Raw genomic sequence first — 9,917 nt, forward strand, 5'->3', positions numbered from 1 at the left:
GAGGCGGCAGATGTTAACAAGACATGTTAATAGACATCAGTTGAAGTTGGATATACCTAATCTATCTTTGTCTGTATTGAGGGGAAAATAAAAATAGAGTACGAAGTTGCAGAGCATTGAGGACCAAACATTCCTAAAAGTTTTGCCAAATACAGCTAATTTAATCTATTCCTGAGGTAGAAAAGCCTTCGTATTTTAAAAATGGAAAGGTAGAAGATGCCAATATGGGTACTTGAATTAAAACAAAACATTTTGCTGTAATATTGAGTTGATCTTTGATTTAACTGGAATATATTGATAAAGTCATAATGGAACCAGCCTTATGTTTAAATGAACCTATTAAAAAGTAATTCCAGAAAGTTTTGAGATGTTTAATAATTGCATTGTGTTCGCTATTTCATTCGAATGGTAAATAAGATTATAGATCTCAGACGCCAATATTGTTGATTATTATTCTTCATTTTCGATATTCAGAGTGGTTATGTTGTAAACAATTCAGCGCTATATCCAGTGTGCTCTTGTGCATTAAATTGTGCAAAGTAGTCCACATTTTGGTTTCAGAAATGTATAGATATTATCTTATATTCGGTTCTCTCCTCAAGAGTTTTCGTTTTCTATGCCCATAACTTAACATGAACTGGGTGCAAGATGACATCAATCACTGAGGATATGGGTACCCCGACATGAAAAATGTGAAACAATTCAAACGAGAAAAAAATCGGCCTTATTTATAACAAAACAATTTACGAAAACAAAATATGTCAAACATGAACCAACGACAACCACTGAAGTACAGGCTCCTTACTTGGACAGTCACATTAAGAATTTGACAGAGTTAAAATGTTTGTGAGCGCCCAACCCTCCTTCTAACCTGGGACAGTGGTGTAACTACATATTTTAAGATGCCATGTGATAAAAAAAATCATCAATTGGTTATATTATCTGATTAACAAGATAGACATAACTTATTAATAGCATAGCCTTGAGCAACCACGTTAAACAAGTAAATTGATAGAAGGATTGAAGTCCAAAATAAAACTTAAAAAAAAAAAATTACTTTTTTCTTTCTAATAAGTATATGTATATCGTTCCGTCTTCTATTTATCTCAAATGTAGACATATGTGGTCATTTAAACCTTAAAAAGTGATATATAAGGTATTGGTAGCTACACATTTCTTATTAGAAGAACATTGTAATGTAAAGCTAATTTGTGATTTTCAGACGTATCGCTGAATGGTTCTAGATATGATCTTCGAAAAATAGTACCTGATCATTCACTATTGACATGGAATATGTGCCTATATTTTTCAGTTATAGACCAAGTCATAAAACTATAGACAGAAAGTCAAACGGTTATGAAACTAAAATATGATACTAAAAGTATACCGGAAGATTGGCTTCGTGGAGAGTCTGTTGTAACAGAAATTCATCGTGTGATATTGCAATTAGAACAATCTAAAGCTTCACAAGAAAATATCGATAAAATGTATGAAAATTTTGCGGAGAAAAATTGGAATAAATGTCGTCTTAGTAGTAAGAAAAGGGAACTCCGTCATATATTTGTATAAAAGCGAAAATTATTTGACCGAGGAGTATAAAGATCAAAACGTCAATATTGGTATTCAATGCAGGAGGAATTAATCAATTCGCAAGGAAACCCAAAGGAATTTTGGCGAAAAATTGGAAGGATCGGAGTAGGGAACGAGCGTCAAAATACTATTCCAATGGAGATTAAATCAAATGATGGACCAATTGTGATGATAAAAATATGGTTATTTATAAATGGAAATGTGATTTTGAGGAAATGTTAAATAAAAATAGCGATAATAGTAATGAAATAGAAAATTGTAATAATGATATAATTTGTGATGAAATTTTAGATCGTGAAATTACCACTAGCGAAGTGTATAATGTGGTGAAAATATCAAAATGTTGCAAAGCATCGGGCGTTGATGATATTCCAGTTGAATTATATAAAAATCCTACAGCAATGAATGCGCTTACCCGTGTATTTAATATATGTTATAATTCCGGTAAAGTGCCAGCTATGTGGAATAAATGTATCATAACACCGACCCCCAAGTCATCTACGTCAGATCCAAGAGATCCGATGTCCTATAGAGGGATAAGTCTAGCACCAGTGGTATATAAACTATACTGTGGCGTCCTAAATGCTCGTCTGACAGGAAAACTTACCGATCTTGAAGTAATCAACGACGAACAGAATGGTTTCAGAAAGAGTCGTATTACCATAGACCATCTATCAACTTTAACTACTATTACTGAAACGAGAAAACTTTGTAAATGAACCTGAACGTTCTGTGCATTTATAGATTTTAAAAAAAGCATATGACTGGGTAAATCGTAATTTGTTGTTTTGTTAATTAGAATCTTTAGGTTTAATACCAAAATGTTAAATGCTTTACATTCTTTATATTATAATGTTCAATCTTGTGTCAAGATAAATGGCAATTTGACTGATTGGTTTGGAGTAAATTTTGGCCTGAAACAAGGCTGTATATTATCACCGTTATTATTTAATATTTTCATAAATAACTTAGTTGATGACATTAAGAGATTAGATATTGGTATAAATGTAAATGGTGAACACAATTTGTATATTATTATATGCAGATGATGTGGTATTATTAGCCGAAAATAAAAATGACCTTCAAAAAATATTAGATGTTTTAAGTATATGGTGTAATGGAAATGACGTAGTTGTAAATATTGACAAGTCAAAAATTGTTCATTTTAGAACACAATCTGAGACACAAACAAATTTTGAATTTATGTTGAACGGAAACAAGTTTGATATTATATCAAAATATATGTATCTTGGTTTATTATTAAATGAGTTTTTGGATTATAATGAGATGGCGAAAATTGTAGCTAAATCAGCAAGCTGATCATTAGGCTTACTTATTGCTAAATGCAAAGCAAATGGTGGTTTTGAGTAGTCTACTTTAACTAAGCTTTTCGACTCTCTTGTTATGTTTGTTATTGAATATGGTGCTGGAATATGGGGAAGTAAAGAATACTCTTGCATTCATGCTGTAAAAAATAGGGCTATGCGTTTTTTTTATGGGTGTTGGAAAGTACACACCTAATTTAGACCTATATGGTGATATGGGTTGGATTCCATGTATTGTAAAACAGTGGACATGTTTTTTTAGAACATATAGTAGATTTACAAAAATGTGTAATTTCAGAATAAACAAAAAAGTTTTTATGTGGGCAAATAATATATGTAATAATAGACTGAAAAATTGGAATTTCAGAGTACACACAAAGTTTAAAGAAGTTGATATGTAACATTTTTGTAATACTGATTTAATTATTGATAAACATGTTATAAAAATATTGAGAACATCTGTTTTAATAGATTTAAACAACAATGGTATAATGATTTAATGTCAAACGAGCGTAGCAAACTACGTACTTACAGACTGTTTAAAAATGAATTTGGCGAAGAAAATTATTTATTAAAAAACATACCTGGAAAATCTAGGAGTGCATTTGCCAAATTAAGAAGTGGTACTGCTCCTTTGAAACTTGAGACTGGAAGGTATGAAGGTCTTTTATTTGAAAATAGAATTTGTTTTAACAACACTTGTAGTGAAAATCTTTTAATTGAAGATGCAAAACATGTATTAATGAAATGTGCAGTGTATGAAGATTTGCGTTGTTATTATTTTTATCAAGCATCTCTATGTAATGTTAATGTTATGCATTTGTCTGATGACGATAAAGTTACATTTCTATTGACGGATGAAAATATGTACTTTTATACTGTCAAAATCTGCAATTTTATTGAAAAGAAGATGTATTTTATATTGCTAATTTTAGTGTAAATAATATAATATATGCATTTTAGACAGTCTCTGATGCATGATTTTTTATTATTAATTGTTTTTGGCTTTTAACTAGCTTTCAGTAACTGCGAGTACTCTCAAATCGTACTTTCGTGTTAATTTGACCTGTTGGTACAATTTGTAATGCATTTTTGTTATTTAATGTTTACTAATTCAGTGTTATATCTAGTCTCACTATTTTTAATATATACCACCTTTGTTAAGTGTTTAGTATGACGATAAATTTTCACTTTTGTTCTCGTACTAGGAACAACAAAATTATTTATTTTGTAAAAATTATTTCCGTACTCAATGTATACCTTACAACAAAATTATTTTTATTTACCTGTGTACGTTATATTATTTGACTGCATTTTGTCCAAAGTTATGGTTGTCTTTATGATATTGTTAAACATCTAACCCCCTTGTTTTATTAATTTTGTATTTACATTGTGTCATAGATCAAATTTATTCGTTCAGTGTATGTTCACTTGTTTTTGTTAATATGTCTTTTGATTGAGTTAAGCTATTTCAATTGATATTTTATAGTGTGTCTTTCTATGTTGTGATGTTACACAATTGTTTCAGGTAGGGTGAAGGTTGGCGCCTATCAAAACGTTTAAACCCGCTGCATACACCTTATCGCTATTTGTCCGCCATTACTGGACTTCACAAAAGTTCCCGTAAAATTTTGACGTCATAATAGAAAATATCTGACGCCACAATGGAAAAGTGATTGTTGTATGACGTCAAAAGTTCAAGCGGGACAGATTCTCGGGTCAAGCGGGAATAGCGATAAAGTGTATTTGTTTGCACCTGTCCTAAGTCAGGAACCTGATGTTCAGTGGTTGTCGTTTGTTGATGTTGTTCATAAGTGTTTCTCGTTTCTCGTTTTTTTTTTTATATAGATTAGACCGTTGGATTTCCTGTTTGATTGGTTTTACACTAGTCATTTTTGGGGCCCTTTACAGTGGGAAAGCCACACGTCAGTTCTGCGCCACCTTCCATATGACGTAACGGACAAAAATTCTAGGACGACAATCGCGATTTTTACATAGACGGCGACAGTATTGCACCATCTCGGTAATTTGTTTACATCGTGTACGTTTGATTTTTCAAGAAATTTTTTATTAAAGACAATTAAACTTGCACCATTTCATTATCAATTAGTTATATAGGTAAGTTTAACAGGTGACCATGCTATTTTTTCTTCTTAGGAGATTTTATTTTACAAGAAACAAACTTCTGAAAATGGTATGTGGCGTTGTTGTTTTGGAAGATAAAAATATGGCGGGTGTTTTCCCCTTCTGAAAATAACTGACACATTTGGATCCTAATTGATATTTAAATATAAAATGACCAAAAATAGTATCAATGATGATGGGAGTCCCTAAATATTTGCATAACTACCCATCACTCCGTGTCAAATTGCAACTGAGGCTGCGAAAAGGAAGCGCATAAATCGACGCCATTTTTCAACAGATCCACATTAATAGTAGGTTTCTGAGCTCACAAAATCCTATTTTTATTACTTTTTAATGGTTATTTCAATTGTAGAACGATCTGAACAATATCCATTACATAATTTTAATTGATCAGATCGGTATATAGTTATTTATTGGTCCCTTTTGAGGCTGAAATCCAGTATTCCACAGACCACATGTAAATAACGCCCCTTTCCCAGCGTGAGACTTCAATTTAAAACAAAACTTTAACTTTGGCCTGTCAATGTTAGCATCTATATTTTGATTTAATTATTACGGTTGTGTATTTTAATATATATATAGGCCCCACCCCTTTCGTGGAAAAAATTTGGTTGATTATATAGGGTATCACTGAAACATGACAGTAGCTGGACCCCTCTTATGGCAGTCAGTGGGCCCCCTTATAAAAAGTTCTGGATCCGCCACTGCTTTTCTTATTAGACAAATTATTAATCGACACCCAAAGTCTATTTTTTATTTTTATTGAAGCTTAATAAAAAATATATACATACTTTTGATTAAAATAAGAATAATTTCAATTTAAAAAAAAATGATAACAAATATCATAAAATAATCTTAAGTATATACATTGTGGGATTTTCTCATGGTTGAAGACTCGGACTTCTCTTGAACTGAATTTTAATGTGCGTATTGTTATGCGTTTACTTTTCTACATTGGCTAGAGGTATAGGGGGAGGGTTGAGATCTCATAAACATGTTTAACCCCGCCGCATTTTTGCGCCTGTCCCAAGTCAGGAGCCTCTAGCCTTTGTTAGTCTTGTATTATTTTTAATTTTAGTTTCTTGTGTACAATTTGGAGTTTAGTATGGCGTTCATTATCACTGAACTAGTATATATATTTGTTTAGGGGCCAGCTGAAGGACGCCTGCGGGTGCGGGAATTTCTCGCTGCATTGAAGACCTGAGGTGACCTTCTGCTGTTGTCTGTCCTATGGTCGGGTTGTTGTCTCTTTGACACATTCCCCATTTCCATTCTCAATTTTATTTAAGGTTGCCTAAAATTGCTTATATCCACTTCATTTGAATTTTTGTGGATAGTTGTCTCATTGGCAATTATACCACATCTGATTAGTTTTAAATTAGTGAAATTTATAGAAACATTCAAATTAAAATGTGAACCTTCTCATTCTTGGACAACATAAGAATCAGTAGACAATTAAAATATAACTATAACTTTATAACTACAACTCTTTGAATGAATCGTTGGAAATTATTTTCATTTACTAATATCATAACATAAATTATTTATTTACAGATAACAATAGGAATAAGGAATAAAGAAGAGCAGGAAACATTTCCGTTTTGAGGATTTATGGAACAGAGAACTATTTGACTTTTGTTTTACATGGACTTTTTAACAATAATGCTTCTTAAATTTTAAACTTTATTATCATGCAGTTTTTTTTTTAATTACTTCCAAAGTATTAAGTCGTTTTGTTTATTTTATTGAAGCTTATTCAATTATAATTATTTAAAATTTGAACCCACAAAATACAGATGATCTCAGGTGCTCTGGAAGAGTAAGCATTAAGAATGAGATGCCCAGGTGCCCTTTTCCTATATGTAATCACATGATTTTGCAAATTATTGTGTTCTTTTATTATTGCAAATTTGAAGAATGGAAAAAAACGTGTGAAAAAGTATTGCTTTTGCAGAAAAATCAGCACACAGATATAGGAATGGTATAAATCTGATTAAAATGTAGATCATGTGTCATGTGTGTCCAAGCTTTGTTTTCTTGTAATTAAAGCTTGGTCACAGGATTTGCATTTTCATCAGTTTAAAGGTATTATAATACAATTTATTATTTACATTTGTAGATACTCACCCATTCACATTATTGCATTAATAAAAATCTTGCTATCCTTTCTGAATTTACAGTACCTAAAATCATGATAGACCTGGACAAAGATTAGTGTGAAATAAAAGTTGTGGGTCGAACATTAATATCAATGCAATAAAACAGGATCACCGAAATCAGAGTGAGACATTCATATGCCATCTTCAAAATAGACCTTAGAAGCGATATAGCTTTTTTTGTAATGCTCTTATAGCTCTAACGTGTATTAAGACTTGTATGTACTAGGCATTGAGCATTCCTGGATGCATTCAATTTGAAAAGTTTTTTTTTTTTATCTTCAACGAAGGAATAGACAATGATAGAGTAAATAATGAATGCTAAAAATACCATTGTTAATGTTAGTTTCTTCAGCAGCAGCATATCTGGGTTGAACTATTTTTTTCAACTTTAGTTTTCCTTGGGAAAAGTTGTTTTAAAAGAAATCCATATTGACAATTGAAAGAGGATAATTACAGGTTACTGTTTCAGCATTCAACAATTAGCAAACCAATATGTCAAGTATAAAGGACCTGGTAAAGCAGCATGTGATAAAAATTCTAAATCCAGAACTATAAATGGTAAAATAATTACAACTATTGAAGAAAAACAAATTTGATGAATGGCCACAAGAGTTTAACATGCCCCAGGGCCCAGACACACTTAAAAATGAATGGTTTAATAGTGTACAACAGGCAGGCACATTCACATGATTGAGTGTTTGCTTTCTACTAGCTTATAGCTTAGTACAGTGTTGTTTATACAACAAGAACAAAGACTAAAAATCAAGTGAAAATAATTGACTCATCAGATTTTCAGGTCACAGTGGCAGGCAGGCAATATTTGTTAATTGATACTTTTAATATTTTTAATTTGACAAGTTGACACATTTCAGGTAAATATTTACAGAAACAAAGAATGACTGTGATTATGTGGCTAAAAATGGCTTTAAACAGAGATAAGCTGAGTGTTTACACTTTGCATTTGTGCAAGACTTTCATTCAGACAATATTTTATTGCCCAACGGAAGTTTTTTGAAAGTGGGAAAAAGGGGGGACACTTCCAGTCAACTGAAGTCATTTTTATGAACAAATTCATTCATAGACTAAACAAGTTTCAATGTACTACATAAATCTGTTATACATGTACACTGCAGTATAATAATTATATAACTGCAGAAAATTATTGATACGAGGAGTGTGAGCAACAAATGACGGAGTAAAGCCTTCAATCTGTCAACATTTTTATATAAAATATATTTAAAATCCAGAAAACATCGCCACACTTCATTGTCTGAATTAATTTCGTGGTTAAAAACTGGAAAATTTGTCATCATATGCTCCATTTTTTGCAATGAAATAAGGGAGCTACCATTTGATTTTTATGGGAGGGCTAGGATGAAAAATTTTGTCCTTCCTTTTTATTTTTCCCTCTATTCGGTCCTGCCTTTTTATTTTTCACTCTATTCGGTCCTGCCTTTTTTTCAGTGTATCCTGACTTTTTTTTTTACATAAAATGTCATCCTGCCTTTTTTTTTGGCAAATAATCTCATCCTGCCTTTTTTTTTTTACTCAAAACTCCTGTCCTGCCTATTTTTTTTCAAATTTCATCCTAGCCCCCCCCCCCCCCCTCTAAAAATCAAATGGTAGCTCCCTAACTCCAAAAACGACAAAAAATGTTGAATTTTGACCTCCGGTTGAAGTGTTTATTATGTAAACGAGACAAGGAGTCAGTGACGGGAAATTTTTAACATACTAGTCATGTGCCCATATGTTTCTGGGTCACATTTATTTATATTTCAACCAATGAAAAGCTTTAGGATGCAATTGTGTCAGTTATTTTGAGACGGGGGTATTACCCGCGGTTTTTTGGAAGTCAACGGAGATCGTCTTTTGATTTATCATATTTCAAAAACTAAGCAATTATTTTAATATATTTTTGGCAGTCGTGTGACAAAATCTATTCTTATGAAAATTAAACCTCAAATACTGTTGAATAATAAAGTGTTTTGATAGATTTATCGTCTCAAGCACAAGCTACGTTAACTTTTTGTTTACACGCTGATTGCAGCGCCACCACGAAATTTTTCGCCCGGATTAAGTCCCCTTTCCCGCGTGACCGATGAAAGAAACTCTTCAATGTCACTGGCTTTCCCACTGTTATAGCTTGCTGTTCGGTGTGAGCCAAGGCTCCGTGTTGAAGGCCGTACTTTCAGTTTGACCTATAATGGTTTACTTTTACAAATTGTGACTTTGATGGAGAGTTGTCTCATTGGCACTCATACCACATTTTCTTATATCTTTCCGTCATAACTCATTTTAGAGTGGCTCTTGTATGTTTTATGATATTGTTTTATTAACTATTTGCATATTTTATAAAATGAAGAGGTGAGACTTAAATAAAAATATTGTCTTGACTTGTCTTGTCTTGTCTGTATTTGTAACTTGATTGATATGCTTGTAATGAGTCCTATGATTAGGCGCTATATCTTTGTGATTTGGTTTGTGAGAATAAAGATATATATAGATACAGTAGCATGACACTATTATACAATAATTTGCCACCCGCCATTTTATCTGATAGACACTCGGACTATGACAGCCCGAAGTAGTACCAACTCTCCATGTGCCAAATCAATTTATAGATTCCCAATTGACATACAGTGTTTTTATAAGCCTACGCAGAAAAACCCGAGAGTAAAATTTCCAAAAAATCTTTCTA

This window comes from Mytilus californianus, unplaced genomic scaffold, assembly GCF_021869535.1.
Source record: "Mytilus californianus isolate M0D057914Y unplaced genomic scaffold, xbMytCali1.0.p SCAF_4, whole genome shotgun sequence".
NCBI classification, from domain to species: Eukaryota; Metazoa; Mollusca; class Bivalvia; order Mytilida; family Mytilidae; genus Mytilus; species Mytilus californianus.